The sequence below is a fragment of the Protopterus annectens genome, chromosome 5.part0 (assembly GCF_019279795.1).
Source record: "Protopterus annectens isolate FY-2018-M chromosome 5.part0, PAN1.0, whole genome shotgun sequence".
Taxonomy (NCBI): Eukaryota; Metazoa; Chordata; order Ceratodontiformes; family Protopteridae; genus Protopterus; species Protopterus annectens.
Window position 1 is genome coordinate 1,580,849,372 of NC_056735.1, and position 22,351 is coordinate 1,580,871,722.

A 22,351-nucleotide genomic window follows, 5' to 3' on the forward strand; every position below is an offset into this window, starting at 1 on the left:
GATTGGTGTAGCTGTTGGCACATGAAGTGCCCATAGCTACGCCATCTTTCTGTATATATGTTTGGCTATTAAATGTAAAGATGCTATTAAACAGAACTATTTCCAACAAATCACATAACACATCAATGTGCGCATGTGTATATATTTGATTTTCTTGTAAGTGTCTACGAATACATTCTATTCCCTCTTTGTTAGGAATTATAGTAAAGAGGGATTGGACGTCTAATGTCACTAACCAATAAATTTCTTCAATGGGAGTCTTAGACATCTGGTCATATAGCCTAAATAAAAATTGTTTAGTATCCCTCAGTATGTGTGGAAATCTATTAACCACTGGTCTCAGCTCTGACTCCAAATACAGTGATATAGGTTCCGTTACCCATCCTCTTCCTGCAACTATTGGTCTCATGGGTGGGTCTAAAGGGTGTTTATGAATTTTAGGAACCCCTTGTATGCATGGTACAGTTGGATTATTAATCAAACAGTAATTATATAGTCTCTCATTGATTTTTCCTTGGTTATATAAAACCATCAAAGAGGTAGATACTCGTTCAATTATTCTGTCTACCTTATTTGAACTAATCCTACTATAATATTGTTCATTACTCAACATATTACGCATGCTTATAATATATTGATCGATATCCATAATGGCTACAGGGCCACCCTTATCGGCGGGCCTTATCATTATGTTTGGGTCATTCCTTAAAGTTCTTAATGCTACCCTTTGTTTAGGTTTTAAGTTTCCATACCACATTCTGTTTTTATTTCTTCTTTCATGTTCATACAGTTCTTGTTCAACTAATTTGGAATATGCATCGATCAATGGATGCAAGTTCGGTATGTAGGTGCTAGGTTTTCTGAATGGATATATTTCCTGTGTATTCTTACCAAAATCTAATTTTAATTGTATATTACGGGTAAATAATTTTAAATCTACTATTGATTTTGTTATATCACTTTTAGTAGATGGTATGAATGTAAGGCCTTTTTCGAGGACTATACATTCACCTTTAGAGAGCTGTCTTCTGGATATATTCCATATCAAGGATTCTTGGTCCTTTGCCACATTTTCTTTAAGGTTGGTCCCACATGCACTTCTTCGGCTATTCTCTTTTTCTGCCATCCCCTGCTCATAGAATGGTCCCACCTCCCTCTCCAGTTGTCCGCTATAGGGAAAGGATCCTTTTCATTTGAGCCACTAGGCCTCATCGGGCCATTGCCAATACTACCAGGGACCTTCCTTCTTACTGACACATCATGTATTCCTTGTTCAATTACTTCAAATACAGTGTTGGATTATTTTACTAATGCTGTTTCATTAGCATTAGAACTACTTTCCTTTTGTTCTATTATATTAGATATTAATGGGGACATTTCATTATTATCATTGTCAACATTTTCTTTATGCACTATTGCTGTGGTAACCACAGCTTTTCTTTTTCTACTTAACGACATATTTTCTTTATTAAAGGCGACTTTACCTTGCCTCACATTATTTTTATCAATATTATGTTCAAAAATAGAACTACAATTATTAGAGACAATAGATCTATTTATCTTTCCATCTTCCTTTCCGGTCTTTTGTTGGCCGTTTTTGTAATTAACTCTCGGCCAAGTGAAGGCCTGTCCTTTACTAAAATCTTATGTATCCCTTATAATCTTGTTCTGTTTTTGTTCTAATAATTTATTTTCATATAAGTAAACATTATCCAACAACTTTTCAAACACATTGTCTAAAATTTCACAAGGATAAATTTTATACAAATGCAACTGTTGTTCTTTGACACGCTCTCTCAGAGCTGTTTCTTGTGGCAAGAAATAGTCATTCAAAAGTTCCATATAGCGTATACTTGTTTCTATATTAATCTGATGCTACATATATAATAAATCCAGATATAAAGTACCTGTAGTGGGCATTTTTAATATATGCAGTCCTCTTGGGATGATTTTTAGATTTATGCAGACTTCAAAGTGCTGCCGTTGTAACTGCAGACGTTTCATTTTTTATTTTGAATTTAAAAATATTTATGGATATGCAAGTAAATACTTCTATCTTATTTTATATGAAGTATACAATATTATGTATCTAAATTTAGTTTTTGTGAAATTTTAGGCAATGTGTTTGAAAAGTTGTTGGATAATGTTCATGTTCAATAACTGTCATGTTCTTGGTGTGTGAGCTGTGTCTCATTAAATATTTCCTACTGAATATTAATCTGACATGTGGATATTAACTGTAGACTACTGTGTGTATAGCACATGTCAGTGAGGGCTGCTCTCATGTAGTAATGGCATACCTATCGGTGTCAGGCATCTATCTGTCAACACTTTCATCTTAATGCATAGCCAGTTGGCTAGGTGATGTCTGTCTGTCCTCTGTAGAGATGTGCAGATGCCAGGTATTCATCTTGGCTACTTACAGGCAATCTATGCTTGACTGAAACTGACATGTCTGCATAGCTGTGTTTTGAGTGCCACAGGTAGGAATCTACACCCTATATGCATCACATGCCATGGATACCTCAACTACACTACCACAGTCAACAACATGCTTGGGTACAGGTCTCCAAGACAGACACTGACCATGTTATGTAATACATGTTGCATGCATGTCAATTGGAGCACCTCACTGGCCCTCTGCAAGTAGCAACCAAATGACTGATGTTGCATGTAACTCTCACCCTGAGGATCACCCCTGTGGTATCTGTTGATAGATGGCCTGCTGGCACATGGCAGGTGGCATGATACCACTTTACACACATCCCCTACACTTCCCATCACTCCACGGAAAATAACCTGGTATATACCTATGAATACCTGCACCTCTGAACCCCAGTACTGACAAATGTGTATGTGTTCATTACTGAGAATAACAGTGTCAGTGTGTTTGTAGACCTGTAGTTGAGAATGCCCTGAGGCTTTTCACACCCACCACACCCCCCCCATTGCCATAGTTAGATGTGGCTGCTGCTGTACCAGACATTACATGTACCTTGTTACACTCTTCTCCCTAAGGATTACCTGTGGCTTGCTGTACCAGCACAACACTGTTGTACAAATGGGTTGATAGTCATGGGATACTCTCTGAGTTCTGGCAAGTGTGTGCATGTGTGCATGTGTGTTTATTTGTAGGATACAGCATTCTGAGGCCACATTCTCCTAATACAATATGCCTTGCCACACAGTATTAGGGATAGTAATGTTGCTGACCATAGGTGAGCCATGATGATGCATCACCCTACTATCCCTGTGGCATGTGCATTAGATGCATATCTCTGTAGTAGCACTCCAGGGATTGACAAGGGGTTGTATTTCAGTCCTGGTCAATGTGTGATGGTGAGTATGTCAGATTGTTGTCATGTGTTTCAGTGCATACAATAGCCACTGTGGGGTGTGGGTGCTGGGTATACTGTCTTTACACCATGTTACCCCCGGTACATGTCCCATGTTCCACTTTATGGAGACCACTGTCACCATCATCCATACAGGTAACTGATAACAGTATACAGCCCAGTTATGCATGTGCTGTGTGCAACTTATCTGTAACAGAATGGACACACTGACAATGCAGTTAATACTGATAAGCCCAGGTCTCTCAGATGTGTGTATGACTGTTATGTGTTTGTCAATGTGTATATGACAGTATGTTACACTATGTATTGTCCATAAACAACCAGTACATCCCCCATTACCATACTGTACAGGCCTGGGGATGTTCTTTACATAACATGTAACCCGGAACACACCTCATCCTAAAAGCTGTGTAGTGTGTGCAATTAAGGCCACACATATCAGTAGCACTACATACCTAGGTAGGGGTTCTAGTTCCAGTGTTTTGCCAAGTAAGAATGTCTGTGTATGTGAAGGAATCTACTTCTGTTTGCAGAATATACATGTCCCAGGAGGTCATCTGTCCGAGAACTGCCTGACATATGCTAAAATTTCACAGGTATCATCCTGTGGAAATACATTCCATCACAACTAGTGGTAGATGTGTATGCCCCCTTCCCCACTGTATAGATTTACAGTGATACTGGGGTTAGTATATATAGCTGGGTGTTGCTCTTGTGGACACAGCCACCATCATTACAGTTACTGTTGAGTGTATCCCCCCGCTTAGCTGGCCGTAATACTGTACAGTTCATGTTAACAGGTTAAATAGTTGTCTGTCACACTATCTGCAGTTCTACAGCACCTCTCACCCTACAAAGGGTAGGGCTGTGCCACCCACACCAGCACACCTATGTTTACTGAGTTGAGGATTGCACTACATTGGGGTAGGGGACATATACCCTGCCAGCACCATCATCAATGACATTAAACTAGCAGACTGCTTATTTTCCAATGTGTTGTTGTGCCTATTCTGTCTTGGTGGAATTACATAGGCTAAAATGGGTTCCTTGCACAGGTACATACATCCATGTGTACGGTATTTTCTGTGTATTGCATCAACACCAACGCCTCTGTGTGTGTTATACACAAACATGTGGTGTGTACCATCCAGTACACATACCATTGTCCACTGTAGAAAGGCTGCTGACATCAGCCACCATGCACTCACCTGTATACACCACCCTCAGACCTATCGGCTATGTGGCACATGCAGTAACTGTTATACAGCCCTCTGTCATGTGTTCATCTGTACCCAGGATATGGCACAGCCAATGTGTCACCACAGTGCTATAGCCCTTGTGTGATACAACAGCAGACCATCATCCTGCTGACACATGGACACTTACAACACAAATGGAATACATTATGGAGACCACAATCACTCAGTGTTAATAACAGCTATAATGCATCATGGCTGGGCAGCTACACTTCTTGACATGTAAGCATTAAACCTTACTGCTGACAACATGTCACACAGCATTACATTGGTACACCGTAGTACAGTCACCCTGTGCATTAGAACCATATTAGCCTGTTCCTGCATCGATGTTATGTATGACAGGGATGTGGCACAGGTATCATCATATGCACAGGGTGTGTTGTTGGTTTGCCAGAGACCTAGGCAGAGTCATACATTTGACACCATGTGTGTGAGTGAAGGGGTTTCATTATTAATTTGGCTGTGATGATGTAGTGTGTGTAGGTATGGGGTTGCTCTAGCTGTGTTGGCATTGTGTGTGCGTATGCATGCACACAGTTCTGTCATGTGGCTGCCCTATACAGGGGTTTGCTGGACAGCTGCAGACTGTACCTGGCCGGGTGTGCAGTTCAACATCTCTGGCCAAGGACATGTGAATTGTGCCTTCCAGGGGTTCCAAGCGCACAACCAGGTACAAGCCATGATATAATACTCTCCCCTGATGATGACATATGTCCACTGGATCCGGGTCCATCTTGGGACTGGTCAGGGCCATGTGCACATGGCCTGCTGTGGTGTGGTGTGGACAGTGCTGGGGCTGGTACAGCCACTACTGGAGTGGCTCTGTGCTCTGGCATGTCCACCACCTCTAGCTGTTGGTGTTGTTGGCCTACGTCCACATGGCCATCTCACCACTCCCACCATATGCTCAAGCAATGACATTCCTCCTTCACGGATTCCCACCATCTCACCCAACCGTCTATCCATGACCTCTGAAAAATAACGGAGGGCACCTGCAAGATCACAGATGTTGTCAGTAACAGCTGAAAAAGTAGCCCTCTGCAGCCTCAGAGCCTGTCTGGAGTACTGTTTCATACATGACTGCACCTCCATGATGGCCTGAAACATGCATCTGGTGATACCAGATGTGGCACTTCTGCCAGGGGCACAGTGACCAGCAGCCCTCCAATGAACACCCCTGTACATCTGCCTATGTGGTTCTCAACTGGACATCTGGCTATGGCTGCTGTGTCCAAACACATGTGCCATAGATACCACACTGTCCTGTCCCATGCTACCAACTGCCAACTGTCCCTCAGCTATGGCCACTGGTGATGGGGTATGTGCAGGCATTGTGACTGTATGTGAGGATGGGGTGGATAACAGTGGGATGTGAAATGATGGTGCAACTTCAGCCTCTGACAACCCTGCCTATGCCTCAACATACCTATCGTCATTATCAGTGTCTGTATGGACACCAACATCAGAGTGCCTGCTGGAGGGACCCAGCTCACCACCTGTGAGTGGAAAACAAGAAAAGCACTTTAAGACCTGTACATCATTGCTTAACAGTACACACACACACACACACACACACACACACACACACACACACACACACACTGACATTCCACCATACTACTTAACTGTCCCTGAGTTTACAGAATGTCCCTAATTTTTTCCTCTTAATTTCACCACCCTGCATCAGTCTTGAATAATTACAGTCAATAATAACAATCATTAACATATCATTCTTCTAATTGCTCAGAAAAGTGATCACAAAACATGACCTGTTACTCCATTAACTCTTTAACTTGATTGGAATCATGTTTTTCAATGACTCCCTGATGTCATCAAGTGTTCATCCTGGTTTTGTCCGGATGTCTTGAGCATGGCCCCCATATGTTATAGACTACTACAGTCACTCAATAATGTCACGCACTGGAGTGTCATACTTAACTATTGTTCAGTAGATGCAAGATCTGTTGCTCTATTAACTTTTTATGTGGACTACAGTAATATTTGGAAACATTCCCTGGTGTTGTCTAGTAATTCCCCAATGCATCTTTAGTGCTGCATACAGGGGTATTCTTTCACCTTTCTGCTGATTGCAATTAAAACAGTATCCCTGGTGTCTAGTTTTCCCTCCCAATGCATCATTCATGCTGCAGACTTTATTATACTATCAGCTGTTCTGAGAGTACATGTCAGGAAAGTATTCTTGGTGACTAATGTGTTTGTACATGTCCATGTACTACACGATTTCTAAGGGAAGTTGAGTGGTATGAACAACCCCACACTCACACATGTGAATACATGGACACACACACAAACACGCACACACACACACATACACACACACACACATTCTACATACACACACCCCCTCCACTCCACCAAATAGCACTTACAGACAAATTAACCCCCCACCCCACACACACATACACACACACACACACACACACACACACACACACACACACACACACACTTAAAGGTAAGGTTGCACAAAGATATTAGACACAGACCTCTCATTACCCATCTGTCAACATGCATGACATATGGCACTCAACAGCATGCAGTGCAGCTATAGTCAATCTCTGCTAGCAACATTATACATCTCTGTGATGCATGGGTTGTGTTAGTAGGTGATGCCCCTTCGCCTGGAACACACTGCACCCATCTACACAGTATTGCTGTGCATGTGTTCTGCACCCTGGCATGTACTGTGCACCATACCTCACAGGTGTACTCACCATTGCTGAATGTGTATATGTGTTTCAGTTATGTTTGTTCTGCTGCTCACAGCCCCTATGTGTTTGTCCGACACATACCTGGGATGATATGTAGACAGATGTCATTTGTGAATTCCTGATGTCTAATTTACAGATCTCATCATCAGTGGTGCATGTATAGCCAATAAAATACAATTATACTGACAAGCTTTAAAAATTACTGTGGCTATGGGGAGTGTATACACCCTTATTGATATGGCAGTCTCTTCCCTGATATGCCATGGGGCCACATTACTGCATATGTTAATATTGCATGAACCTGATATGTGACATACCACATGTGGAATCAAATGCAGTATCAAACAAATGTGTTAGTTGTGAAGATGCTGATCGAGATGCATACAATTTGTGGGTGCATAGTGTGTACTATATCAGTCACTATTCCTGGAAGGGGTATACTAGCATGGGCCATCTGCATTTGCCAGTAGTTGGTCACTCTGCCCTACAAATGTCCCCTAACTCTGCATGATTGCAAGGTCAACTCATGTGCACAGCCCTTGGAGGTCACACAGAGCCATCACTATTGCTGTGTGGTCAGGGTTATGTCTGCCACAATTCTTGACCATGACTGTGTGCAGATACAGCCATTCTTAGTGAACTTTGGATCTCTGCTTCAGTGCACTGTTGTGCTTCAGGATGGCACCCCCTGCCCATCCTCAGCCTTTTTGCAGATGCTTGACAACTATGGCCTACATATGTGTGTCATTTTGCAGTGTCCGAAACTCTGAACACCATGTGTACCGGCCTATTCCCTGCTAATGCATGGCAAACACACAGGTGTACACTGGCACAGCAAGGTACAGATGGGGATGGTGGGCCTGAGGTGGGGTGAGATGTTGGTTGTGCAGCACATGTATCTTAAGTGATACTGTCTGTAGGTTTCCAACATGGTCTTGGTACACCAGTACACATTGCAACGCATGCCTTTGGGGGACTTTTGCTGTTTTGCATATGCTACCTGTAGAGAGGCCTGGCTGATGTTTCCTGTGGTACAACTGTCTCATCTGATTACCCTAACCCATGGGCCACACTTATGTAGAGTCCAGGCAATTGCCAGCACAGGTACTGCACAGCCAGTACTTGCTAGACATTCCTGAAACTCCCTCAGTGTTGTGGCATGTTACTAGGCAGCCTACATGACCAGTTTGCAACATGCATTGCCATTTGTCTTGGATGGCTATCTGTTTATTTTCTATATTAATCCTGTCCCATCCATCCTTGCCACATACATGACTGTCTGCACTGTTTGCCATGGTATATGCAATGGTGAGGTAAGGCTACATGTCCAACTCCTGTGTGCTACCTGTTGGATATGGGATTCATTCCATGGCTTGTAAGACGCGTGCAAGCCATGGCTTCCTCTGTTGCAGGTAAGTGGGCACATTTGATGACCAAACATCTTCGACAGAAGACCATTTTTTGGTGTGACATTGAGGACCTGTACTTGCTGGGAGGTCCATACCCATGAAGAATGCATGGTGTCAATACCTCAAAATCTGCTTCCACAATATGGTATCTGGTGTGTATTCACACATATGCTTCCAGTGTTTGTGAAGGTATGTATTCCCCATATTTGCTGTTCTAACATAGGATTCCATATTACACATTCATTGGTCATGTTAGGACCACACTGCAGGTTGTAAGGGTTGTGGATTGCAGTATTGTGATATGCTGCAGTGTAGATCTTTAACAGATGCCATTATAATAGTGGTATATACACTGTTGTAGCACTGTATAAGGGTGATGTTTCAGACATGTACCTACTGTAGGCCATTTGTCCCACCATTATGTTCATCTCTGTGCACACATCTTGCAATGACAGGTTGTTAGTTATATTGCAGGACTCTTACATACCCTTCAGATACGCCACCATGGTGACCACTGTGATGCAGTGCAGTTAACAGCAACAATACGTGAACATGTACAGCATGCATTATGGGTAGGTGTGTTAAATGTGTGCATGGAGTATACCATGGCCATAACATGACTGATGTATTGGCAAACCTGAACAAACACCATACTCACAAGCTACAGGCTGCTGCCCTGGAGGTATACCAGAGGGACCTACATAATTGTGTGAGAGATGTGATATCAGTAGCCATACCTGAAGCACTGGTACAGGGTGGGAGCAGCATTACAGTACATCAACAGTACAAACCCACAATACTACAGATTATGCACATCTGTTTATTACTACAAAGCAGCAACATACTATATATATTTAATCTCACGTATGCATAATTAAACTCTACAGATGTAGATGGATATGCAACAGTAGTCTACTGATGTGCCCTGTAACCTTACCTGTAAGCTCCTCAGCCATTGTGTGGGTAGCACCCAACTCCACTATACTCTCTGCTGGGTCTTGTGTTTGCAGGTGGGCAGGTGTCCTGAGGCTGGCAAGGAGCTCCTCAACATGTGTCAGGGTGGCTGGCTGGCATGACCCCCCTGTTGCAAGCTGGTCCCCCCTAACCGCAGCAGCATGCCGACGGGCATGGCGGAGTAGATCAGTGCATCGATGCTGGACCTGCTCATAACTGCGGCTATGCAGGCCAACATCGTTTACTCTGTGGACAAGATCATTCCACAGGGCAGTCCTCTTCTGCAAATCATGGGCTGTACACCCGAACAGGGTGTAGTAGTGCTGCATCAGGTATGTGATGATGACATCATTCTCCTGCACTGTGTACATCGGAAGTCTCTCCCTGGACATTTTGCCTGAAAGACATAAATAGGGAAGCAGGTCTGAAGACCTCATACTGCAAGGATATCATAGTTGTTAATACACATCTCTGCCCCCCCCACCATATCTGCAACAACAATCTGATCACACAACTCAACGGGTATGTTTACAGAAGACCTACCATTGGGACATATATTGTACTGTACAACAATTTGTGCAATGTGTTTGTAGTCATGTTCCATGTTGAAACACTTTCATTGGTGACCTGTTACGAACAATGTCACCTGCATGTCATTGTAAGGGCCACTATGGCTCCATATATGCATGTGTTCTGTTTGCTATGTGACTGCTGCACATCTGTTGTTTGTGTTGATGGGCATATCTATGCACGCTGTTAGACATAACCCTGGAATGTGTGGACTATTACTACCCACATATGTTCTATAACAGTGACACAATAGCATGTTTGGGAAGACAGTTGCCAGCAGAACCACCTCTCCCACCTCCTCTGGTCATGTTAATAGGCCACATCACATCTGGGACTCACCCTGAGACCTCATCATCTACTGGTCCTGCAGTACCTTCAGGTGGAACCACCTCAGGGGATGGTTTTCGCCCCCATTCCGGGAGCACACACAGAAGGATCTTGTCACCCGAAGTCAGGTCGAGCGTTTGGTGCATAGGGAGTTCCACAGAGTCTTGGGGGATGTGCTACAGCACCTTGAGGCCCTCAGTACACAATCACAGGGTCTGCATGCTCCTCCTGCTCAGCCGCCAGCCCAGGCACCTTCAGGGCTGTGAGGATGCTGTTGAGACTGCCCATGGGTGGGGACCTTGGTCCCATTGTTTCCATAAGGGTGCTCATGGGCTTCCATATTCCAGACACCACTCCCCATCCAAGGTGTTTACCCACCACATGTGTCATATACCACCCCTGAATGCTGTCTTGTCTGTCTTCCAACCCAACCTACCTCCCCAAATATACCTACTATCCTTCCCCAACATTCCAATCCCACCTTCACAAATAAGGGCAATGTGTTCCCAACATGGAGTTCTCACCAGACACAACTGTCCATTTTGCACCCACTTACTGCTGTATATATATATATATATATATATATATATATATATGTGTGTGTGTGTGTGTGTGTGTGCATTGATATGTGTTCTCTCACACATCTTATGCAGCACTGTCATTCAACAGTAGGTGACATATATTTATATAAATATGTGTGTGTGTGTGTGTGTGTGTGTGTGTGTGTGTGTGTGTGTGTGTGTGTGTGTGTGTGTGTGTGTGTGTGTCTTTGTATATATGTAGACATACACACACATATATATATATATATATATATATATATATATATATATATATATATATATATATATATAGGTCTATTTGATATGGTCGACAATTCACAATGTCAAAATTCATATGGCTGAGACCATATGATCGACATTTGAAATGTCGACCATACAAGTAGAACATAAAAAACAAAAAAAACCTTACCTTAATGTTGCTAACTGCACCCCCTGTGGGCGGCTCTGCCCCCCACACCACCTGAAACTTAAATATACCAACTCCTAGATCGCACTACAATGCAGAAGTAGAAATCTTTCCATTCCGCACTGTAGGGAGATGCCAGTTCCCCAAGGCTGACATTTCAAAATGTAGATCATATGGTCTCGGCCATATGAATGTTGACATTGTGAAATGTCGACCATTCAAAGGGGACCCATATATATGTGTATATATATATATATATATATATGCATTCAAACATCAGGTCCGCATTCTCTAACTCTCTTCTCTGCACAGCTGCACTGTTTGGCCTTGCTACAACACAGACAGGTGTCACATGTGGATACAGCCTAACATCTAACATTAGGGGGGTATATATAAGGACAGATTGCAGGTAAGCCTATTACACACCTATGGTATTTGTGCATGCTACATGACACAGTAACATGACGCTCCTGTAAATGGTGGGCTCTGAAACTCATGTGTCCATTACAATGGCATTACTTCCACCACCAGCTATTGGCCTCACTAATATACATGTCTTGTGGTACACAACACACACTATGATGCCTTACATCTTGTCATTCATTGATGATCTGCACAGTTGACAGGTATGACCCACTGCCCACAGGGACAGACACTATTGTCCATAACAGTTGTTTAGCAGGACATCATTACAACACCTGATGGCACATATAATCATTCCACATCATCTATCCCATTATTATAGACCAAGTACTACATTCAATTACATGCATATATGCTTCAAATACCTGTTGTGGGACTGTCGTCTCTTCTGGGTACAGTTTGCTGTGTCCCCTTGGTTAACTTGGGATGTTTGTAGGTTCAGTTGTTGAATAACTTTATATTTACTGGATGGATGTTTGTTTCTTTGTTTGTTTTTTCTTTCTCTCTTTCTCTCTCTCTCTGTCTCTCTCCACTACATGGATTGAGCTGCTTTGAATAGATTGCAGCATGGATTTGTAGGTGATGCACATGATCAGGTGATGATATCTGCACCAGTCAGTGTCCATCACTTGCTACCTGCATGCAGCCTGCTGTGTAGTATTTCCAGTTACCACTGTCATTTCAACCCACTACTATAAATTACTAAATCATGTGGACATGGTCCCTTTACCTTTCCTGTATGGAGGACATCCTTCCTGTTTGTGGGCAGCAATGTTACAGACAGCAGGTAGCAATACCTCTTACAAGAGGATTTGCAGACACAGGCTAACTACTTATTTGTATAGGGTTCCAGACCTACAGACAGTGTGCGTAGTCTTGTTTTTGGCATTGTATACCACTAGTGTTACAGGGTTTATGTGTACATAATAGTTTAGCATGGGATGCTGTCTGTCTGTATAGCTCTCAACTGTGGGCCTATCCACATGATGGCCAAAGGATTGGCTGTTATGTTTTTGTCTGTCCACCACACAGATCTTGTCTCAGATATATCACTATTCTGTCTTTTGAGTGCTATTAGTGCATGGCTACATCCATTTGTGTTTCTGACTTCATATTCCCGAATAAGGATATGTTGCAACCAATCCTGTAACACCAGCAACTTTCTCAATGTACAACAACAATATTGCAAATATGGCCCTGTGTTCCAACCTCTGTCTTCCACCTATATACCAGGCTTTGTCCATATGTCATGCAGTAAGAGGTTAAGTAGTGGCCTATGATTATGTCATGCTGCAATTCCTGACATCATTCCCGTGATGTTGTGGTCTCCACACATATTGTGCGGTAGGGTCCATATATTTGCGGGCTACAGCTGGACAAAATGTGTGTGCTCTTGTGCAGTCTAGAGGTCAGTGTATGTAACACATTTATATGCCCCTGTAAGTCATTCTGTGAGGGAGGGGTATGCACCATATATAACCTAAGCTGTTACAACATGTGAGGGATATCAGTAGTAAGACACCTTAAGGTATATGGCTGTAAATGTACATATATTTCACCTTGGGAACATTAGTGGGCTACTGCTTACTGTCTTACAGACTGTTCTGTTTGTCAGTGTGATAGTGATGTTTTAAGTTAAGCGTTGTTATGTAACAGATACGACTTCATTGTGACAACTTAATTCTTTTCCTCTAGGGGTTGAGTACAGAGTGTAACTGGAAGCTGCTGAACTACATCTGCATTACTTACTGTTGATTGATTCTTATCTTCTGGGCCAGTGCTACTTTACTGTTGTACTACTTGAAGACCTTAGCCTGGACAGCACCATATGTTATGTTTTCAGATTACTGTATCAAAGGTTTTGCTTGAGAGTTGCATTACTCAGTTAGTATGCATTTCAAACACCTAACAGCCATATAACATGGCATATACAACTGTAATAGTGCACAAATAAACATTTCTTATGTATGCAAACCTGTGCGTGGTGTTATATCCTTTGACTTCTCTGTGGGTATATGTTTCATGCAATAATTGTATTTTGTATGAGAGAATCATACACTGTCCATTTTAAAAGGTGGCAACTGGAGGAATACTGGCTGTTCAATATGCTGTGCACCCTCTAAGCTTGTATCTTCCAATGCATATCTATACGTAGTAATATATGTATATGTGTGTGTGTATATATCTATATATATATATATATATATATATATATATATATATATATATATATATATATATATATATATATATATATATATATATATATATATATATATATATATATATATATATATATATATATATATATATATATATATACATATCTATACATAGTAATGTATGTATACGTGTGTATGTGTATATACATATATATCTATATATATGTATGTATATATATATATATATATATATATATATATGCATGTATCTGCATATATGTGTGTGTGTGTGTGTGTGCGTGTGTGTGTGTGTGTGATGTATCATTGGAATGTTTACTGCTTCCAAATTGTACCTATTCCCTATGGTAGACAGACTGTTCTGTATGATATGCATACCATCCTGACATTGTACAGGTGGGATGGATTACTGTTAATATCTTGTGGTTATGTTGTGTAGGGTCCTAGGTATGATTCTTGCAATTGTTGGTATTGTATTGCAAGGCAGATTTGTTTGGCTGTGAAGAAGGGGATGATATCAATAATTACAAGAGGTACTTAAATTGGGCCACCTCACCCCCATTAACAGTGCCTTTGGTAATATATAGACGAAACTAATTAGTTTTATCATTAAATTCATTTTGGTGGAAAGTAGAGCTGTCTTTCACTGGTTTCTTTTGTGGTTCGAGTTTTATTGCTTTTTGGTTTGTGGTTGAACATATATATATATGTTTACGTATATATATATATATATATATATATATATATATATATATATATATATATATTGCTATATATCTAGACATATATATGTAGATATATATAGCTATAGATGTACGCACATATATATATATATATATATATATACAGACACACACACACACACACACACACACACACACACATACACACATACATCTACATATATAAATACATTTCCTCTACTGTTGAATGTGCTGGATGATATGTTTGAGAAAACATCTGAGTTATGCATGTCTGACATGGCTTAGTAGTAAATCACTTTGGCTATGGTGTGTAGGGCTCTGGGTTCAAAACCTGCAAAGGCTGTTTATTTAGTTGCTGGGCAGAACAAGGGCTATTGGATACAGAGTGATTAAGACAGTTTTAAGCAGTTGTAAGCAGATTTGCATGGGTTTGCACAACGGTAAGCAATGCTAACCTCCGGTTAAATATGCTTACACTCAGTTAGCCTCTAAATTTCTTATCATGTGTAGGCATTGCTTACCCCCTGTGCAAACAGGATTAAACCCGCTTACTGCAGCTTAAAAGTGCTTCCTCCCGCTTACCCCCATGCTAATGTCCTTAAAAGAAAAGAAAAAAGATTGATAGGAAAGTGGTGAAAAAGGGGCACAAAGAGGGAAAGACAGTAGGGAAAATAGCTAGGGATGTCCAGGACGGGTGTAGGGAAGGTCCATAATTGCCCATTTCTTCTACAGCAACAGCTGTGCATATACACTGATTTGGAGGTAGATTTGGATACTCAATCCCCTGAGGGAGGGGTGTGGAGAACAGTAATACATTGTGAAGCCAATTAGACCAGATTACATGTGTCCAGAGGACCTGTGTGCGAAATGGGCAGCTATGTATGGGGTGAGATTTTTTGGGGGGGACAGATTGCCCTTTATTTTTTATGGTGAGAGTGAGATGTTGGGGAGGGTAGTAGGTATATTTGGGGATGTAGTTTGGGTAGGATGACAGACAAGACAGACAAGACAGCATACAGAGGCAGTATATGACACATGTGGGGGTAAACACCTTGGATGGGGAGGGGTATTTGGAAGTCAGAAGCCCATGAGTCCCAAAATGGAAACAGTTGGACTGAAGACCGCACCCATGGCCAGTCACCACTGCACCTTCATGGCCCCAAATGTGACTGTGCCGGGGGCTAGGTAGGAGGGGCAGGCTGACCCTCTAAATGCACCACACAGCCCTCAAGCTGGTCTAGCTGATCTCCAAACTCCCCGTGGAGCTCGCTATGCACCAGACCCCAGATCTGACGACATGTGACAGTTTCTTGTCTGCACCCACTCCCAGGGGGGGTGAGCCCCATCACCTGAGGTGGTCCCACCCAAAGGTGGTGCAGGGTAAGAGGATGAGGATGTCTCCGGGTGGGCTCCAGATGTGCTGGTGCCCGGTACCATGGTCAGATGAGGTGGGATAGGTGGGTCCGCTGGGACCGGCCTTCCCAAATGTGCTATGGTGTTTCAGTTTTAAAACATATGTGGGTTAGTAATAGTCAACACATTCCAGAATTAGGTATAACAGTATGCATAGATTTTCCCATTAACTCAACAAACCAGATATGTAACAGTTGCATAGCAAACAGAACACTTGCATATATGGAACCACAGTGGCCATTACAACAGCATGCAGGTACATTGATGGCAGCATGCCACTAATGTGGGAGTATTTCAACATGGCACATGCACAGAAACAAATTTCAATATTTATCAAACAATAGGACATATGTCCCAATAATAGATTTAATTGTACACATACCCATTGAGTTGTGTATTTAGATTATTGTTGCAGATATGGTGGGGGGGTGTCAATTAACAACTTGTATATCCCTGTAGTTCTCAATACTTTCTTTGTTAGTGCTGTAATCTGTACCTTACAGGTATTATTACACTACCCTATGACCTTAGTTTGGACAGTGTTATCTTTGTAGACAACTATATATGTCAACTGTGTTTTACCTGCAGTATACACCTCTTACCTGGTATACCTGTGGAGGTATTGCTTGTTAACACTACCTGACTGTTTCTACACATATTCCCAGATTCCAGGTTGATGTTATGCACATACCTCTCAATCTCTTATTGCACACACTCTGGGCAAGTCTTGACAACATGCAGGTGAAACTGGGACATAGTTTGACACTTCCCTCATAAACCTTTGGTGAGTTGCTACAATGACAGGTTTGTTTTCATATACATTTTCTGAATATTTACAGGTCTGAGAGTCAGTTATATGTCATTAAATGCTGCCTACATGTAAGAGATCATCACACTGATTTGCCAGGGGGACAGGGTAACAGGCAGTGGATATGGGTCAATTATCTGGACATTCTGAACAAATCTGTACAATTGAGATGTATGATTCTGTATACAGCTTACTACCACTCCCAGGATTCGACCTATGGCTGTGTCTGCTAAAAATAAAACAGTGTACATTACAGTTGAGTGTGCTATTTAGATATTACTGTGCATTTTTTATGGATTTCTGTCTATAAGTCTCCCGTGGTTTTACAATCTGACCTTGTAATTACAACACTCTTATACAGGTATTCCTAGACAGTTTTATTATGTAGCACAGTGTGGATGACAGTGATGAGTAATACATTATTATTCAGAGAAACTGCAACAATAACAATGCTATACAATACAAGACTTAACAGTACCAGTCCAGGATTTCAATCTTTTATTTCCAGGCACAGTTTTCTTATCTGACAGACCTGTGAATGGAATGTTTGTTAACACTACCTGAATGTTGCCACACATATTACCAGATTCCATGTTATTGTTATGCACATACGTCTCACTCTGTTACTGCACACACTCTGGTCATAGTTTCACAAAATGGGGGTAGAGATGGGACATACTTTGCATATTACTCTCATAACATTTTGGTGAGTTGCTAGAGTGACAGGTTTGTTCTTATAGATATATTTATGACGGTTATGATGTCTAACAGTTGTATGTCATTTGCTGACTAAACTTCTGGGATCATCCCATTGATTTGCCAGGGCGACAGGATGACAGGCAGGAAATGAAAGCCAATTATCTGAACTTTCTGACAAAATTAGTACAGTATGATTCTGCATACAGCTTACTACCACTCCTAGGATTCGAACCATGGCTGTGTGTGCTAAAAATACAACAGTTTACATCACAGTTGAGTGCACTATTCAGATTTTGTTGTGCATCATTGTACTGTTTTCTGTCTAAGTCTCCCTCAGTTGTACAATATGACCTTGTGATTACAACAGTCATATACAGACTTTCCTACGTATTTTATTAATGTAGCACAGTGTGGGTAACAGTGCTTAATACAACAGTACTATTTAGAGAATGCAACACTACATTGCCATATGATACCAGAGTAGACACAAGCAGTCCAGGAGTTAGACCTTTATTGCCAGGCTGTTACCCTTTTATTTACATACAACCTGTATGAGACTCTTCCTGCAATATTGTCTGGTTTATTCAGTACATCCCATACACAATACAGGTTTTATACTGGCGATTAACGTTCTACTACTTTTAGATTTATTTCTTATGACAGTACATGCAAGATTATTACTAACCTGCCTCGCAATGCAGCCTATGCAGCCTACAAGCATGGGCTTCCTGATTCACAGCCTACTCCGCTGCCGCTGTCAATGACATAAGAGGAATATTTACCAATACCTATCCATAATATACATGAGCTGGCAATTATTAAACAGGTAATAGAATGAGTACTTACACATTGCTGGGACATCATCCTGTCTAGCTTCATAGATCCACTGATCCAAGAGCTCCCTCTTCCTCCGTTTCAGCTCTTACATAGTGATGCCTGACCTGGTCACCAGTTCAAGGGATGCCAGTAGCACTGGTGAGGTCACGGGTGATTGGGTCCCAGGATTCCGCTTTATATTGGGAACCCTGGTACTGGCCCTAAAGCAGTCTCTCTTCATGGTCTTTTACCAGGAGTCCTGCCATGACCTAGGATTCCTGGATGCCCCAGTGCTGCGCTCAGAAGCGATACTACAGCCATAGTGCCTACAGGAGGAAGTTGCAAGCAGTTATGAGATGTATTCATAGGTTCATAGGTTGGTACTAGGCTAATGGTCCTAGGGCCTATACAAGCCTAGCCATTACAATTCATAGATATTTCTTCCCACAATATTTACTTCCCTGGACCCCTGTCTAGCAGATCGACTGTTGTGATCCCTGGGGTGAATTTCCTAACTCACATCCAATCGTCAAGATTCCTTTTGAAGAGGGCCAAGTAGGCATTCTGCTTGACATATATGGGCAGTCTATTCCAGATTAGAGGAGTCTCTGGGTCAGGAACCTATCCCTCCAGAATGTTTTGTTCATTGTGATGACTAGGTTTAGATCCCTGGAGCATGTGGCTCTGAGGGATTGGGATTTCTTTAAGTGGAGCATGTCCAATAGCTCAGGGTTTGACATGGCCTTGTATGTTAAGCAGAGATCGCCACTGAGTAGACGATATGCCACAGGGTATAGCTGGAGTTTTTTTAGATGGTCAGCATAGGACATCTGTTTTAGGCCTGTGATTCTTTTAGTGAGGTATTTCTGAGGCCTTTTCAGCTGTTGCAGATGTCTTGTGAGGTGCATAACAAACGAGGCATTGTACTCTATAATGGGTATAATGAGCGATGAGTACAGTGGGACAATGACCTCCTTTTTTCTGGATGAAAAGCCCTTAGTGATGAGGTGTGCCACATAGAAGGATTTCCTGACTGTTGTGGTGATGTGGATATTGAAGGTGATACCACTGTCCACCTGTGTCCCTAAGTCTCTCATCACACTTTCAGTGTTTAGTGTACTGACACCTATGTGGTAATTCATGGGTACATGTTTTTTCCCAAAGGAGATAACTATACATTTCTTGGCATTAAGCTTGAGCCCATGGTTCTGGCACCAAACATCTGTTTCTGTAAGGCCCTTTTGTAGAATATCCACATCATTTGAGGATTCAATAATGGCTCCCAGATTGCAGTCATCTGCAAATTTTGTTAGAGTCCCTTAGTGTTGGCCTGTACTTCAGAGACGTAGATGCCAAACAAGGGCGGTCCCTGGACTGAAACCTGAAGTACTCCACTTGTCACTTGTCTGGAGCTGGATTTGAAGTCAGCTACATTTACAGTTTGGGTTCTGTCAGTAAGCCAGTTGGCAACCCATTGAGTGACATAGGGATTTATGCCCAGCTTAGTAGGTTTATCTATGATTCCAGAGTGGAGGATGGTGTCGAAGGCCTTGGCGAGGTCAAGATAGGCTGTTTGGACTGCCTTACCCTCGTCCACAGCTCTAGAGACTGATTTGAAGAAGTCAATCAGGTTCAGGAGACAAGATCTTCCCTTCACGAACCCAAACTGGGTAGGGTACAGTGTTTGAAGGTTGCCAATGTCTTTGTTTATAAGTTCCATGATAATGTGTTCCATGCCCTTGCAGATCAGACTCATCAGACTGATGGGATGGTAGTTCCCGGGATCCAAGGTAGATCCCTCCTTGTGGAGTGGGATAACTGTAGCTGTGTGCCACTCAGTGGGCATGAAGCCTGAGGTGAGGCTATTATTAAACATGACACTTAGGTGAGGTGCCATTTCATTTTGTAGTTCATGTAGCACACAGCCTGGGATGTCATCTGGTCCCATGGGTACTGTATTCTTAGCTTTGGAGAGTGTGGTGTCTACCTGTGTGGCCATGATTACTGGAATTTGGCAATCTTTTGGTACTGAGATGGGCCCTTTAGGGGGTGAGAGGGGGAGTGAAGTTGGCACTAAATCAATCTGCCAGAATATTGGCAATATCCTTGGGATCAGTATATTTAATGCCATTCTGTTATAGCTCAGAGCAGATCTGAACATTGCCATTTAGATTCTTGACATAACTATAGAATGCCTTGTGGTTGTCTTTGGAATCTTTGGCAAATTTATTTTCGTAACTAGCTCTGGAGTATTTTGTGAGGGATCTCAGCTTCTTAATGAGGCTGATAAGGGAGTTTTATTGCATCCTGGAATTTTCCTCTTTTCTGCAACAGTTTCTTCCTTCTGTTGTATAGTTTCTTTATGGCAGGGGACCACCAGATTGGCTTCCTTTTTTTTTGGAGGCGAGCATCTTCATTCTATTTGGGATAGTACGATTCATGCATGATTGGATGTGCTCATACAGTGCCTTAGTGTAGGATTCAGCAGTGGAACTTTCAGCTCCCGTCTGCATGGGTGTCAGGAAGTTTCTCACTTCTGACTTGAGTAGCATGAAGTTGACTTTGGAAAATATTTTTTACAGTGGTTTCCTTACTGGGAGTTGAGGGTGGGATGTGAATGTCAAGGGTGATTAGCTTATGGTCAGACCTGACCAATAAGAGGGTGACCACTGGTGTGGAGCATCTATCTCCCATGTTGGTAATGACCAGGTCTAGGATATTGGAGCCCCCGGTGGGACAATGGATTAGTTGATCCAGGGCATTGGAATTTATGAATTCCAAGAACCGTTGGGAAAAGGTGTTGGTACCCGAGTAGTTTTCCCAGTTAATGGCAGGGTAGTTGAGATCACCCAGTATTAGGGTGTTTGGTTGTATCTTAATATTTTCCAGTATGTTTAGAAAGGTGTATTGAGAATCTAGGGGCATGGTGGGGGATCTGTAGCAACCTACAATTTGGAATGCAGTCTTACCTAGTTTTAGTTGCAGCTGGAACATTTCTGAAGCATTGTGTTGGGCAACTAGCCTGGAGGTGTGAATATCCTTGATGAATATGGACACGATGTTCTCCATTTTTAGGATTGCCTCAAGAGAATGCATTTTGAGGTTTAGACTTTTAGCATTGAGTAGCATTACCGTCAGATTTTGCATGCTTATATCTGTTATGGTGGAGGTTTTGTCCTTTGAACCTTGCCTAAAAAAGGCACTATACGGGTGGCAAGAGCTTTAGCCAGTAACCTGAATCCCAAGGGTGATAGGTACAGACCATCTCTGGCAAAGCATTGTGGTTTGTCGATCATGTCGTCCCAGGCCGACAAGTACCAGATCCCATTTGAATGACACCAGAAGCTTAGCCAATTGTTGAAGTCAATCATTTTGTCCTTATACTGTGGTATCATTCTGGGTGAATACAGGATGCTACTCAAGGCTAAAGTCATACCTGCCTGGGCCACATAATCTGAGAGCTCTTCTCTGTCTCTTTTCATGTAGTCCAGGGAGGTACATCTCAAGTCATTCACTTCAACATGGGCAATGACAGAGTCATATTTGTACTTGTTATGGAGTGACTTTAGTGGATGCATTATGTGGTGGATCTTGGCACCCAACAGGCAGCTGACTGTTATTTTCTCCTTGATCAGCCTGGTGAGTGGGACATCAGTGTGCCTGACTATAGAGTTACCTATGACTAAAGTGTTGGGTACGTTGTCCTACCTTAGGGGCTGTTGTTGCATGGCA